The sequence below is a fragment of the Arachis ipaensis genome, chromosome B07 (assembly GCF_000816755.2).
Source record: "Arachis ipaensis cultivar K30076 chromosome B07, Araip1.1, whole genome shotgun sequence".
Taxonomy (NCBI): Eukaryota; Viridiplantae; Streptophyta; class Magnoliopsida; order Fabales; family Fabaceae; genus Arachis; species Arachis ipaensis.
Genome location: NC_029791.2, coordinates 125,456,046 through 125,456,343, shown reverse-complemented (window position 1 = coordinate 125,456,343; position 298 = coordinate 125,456,046).

Sequence of the window (298 nt, the reverse complement as noted above, 5' to 3'; positions counted from 1 at the left end):
TGAGATTACATTAGACTTTTAAATTTTGATAAGCATAAGACAACCTTAAAAAACTCCCTCTTAGATACTTTCAAAAATATCTCTAATTTTTAAAAACTGCGAATATAGGTGAATGTTGGTAAGTCTACTTGACGAAAGGTTGTGACTCGACTCATTTTAGGTTCGACTCGTTTTATTAAATAGACCAAACAAAGCTTAATGTTTTTGTAAAGCCTATTAATTAAAAATATTCGGTCGTAATAAATTTAAAAAAAAAAAAGCCTACAAAATTCGTTGGATCGATTTGTTAAATTATCAC